Source organism: Triticum aestivum, chromosome 3A (genome assembly GCF_018294505.1).
Source record: "Triticum aestivum cultivar Chinese Spring chromosome 3A, IWGSC CS RefSeq v2.1, whole genome shotgun sequence".
Taxonomy (NCBI): domain Eukaryota; kingdom Viridiplantae; phylum Streptophyta; class Magnoliopsida; order Poales; family Poaceae; genus Triticum; species Triticum aestivum.
The window spans coordinates 724602546-724603189 of NC_057800.1; positions in this window are offsets into that span (position 1 = coordinate 724602546).

Consider the following 644-nt stretch of genomic DNA (forward strand, 5'->3'; position numbering starts at 1 on the left):
CTAGCGGGCGGCGGCACAGGCGAGCAGCGGCGGCGGAGTGGATCGGTCGCGGGATCTGCGGCGGCGGCGCAACGCGAGGAGAGAAAGAGAGAGGGCGGCGGCTTTATAGGAGGTCGGGGAGACGCGAGGCATGGAGGAGGGGCAGAGGCAAAGGCGGCGGGGCGCGGTGTCCATGGAGGACACGACGGCGGCGATGCGTGCGGACGACGGAGTCCGTTTCAAGGTCGGGGACGGCTGTGCTGGGTTGGGCTTGGCCTGGCAGGGAGCTGGGCCGGCCCAGTCGGCAAAGAAAGTTTTTTTTTTAAACAACGCCAAGAAAAATAAAGAAAACCTTAAATAATTAAAAAAAATACTATAGGCATATAATATATCAAAATTTTCAGAAAAAGATTTTCTATGACATGAACATTTTTGTAAAGTCAAATAAAATCCAGAAAAATTCAAATAATTCAAAGAGTGCTACTGCCCTAATAAAATCCAATAAAAACCATTTTAAAAATACCAAAATTAATTCAAATGTATTTCTCTCCAATTTTCTGTTGTAGGCAATCATGTTACCCTAATTTCCATATATTTTATTTTTGGATAAAAATAATTTGAATAAAACTGAAATAACTCCAAATTGAAAATAATTTCAAAAGGAT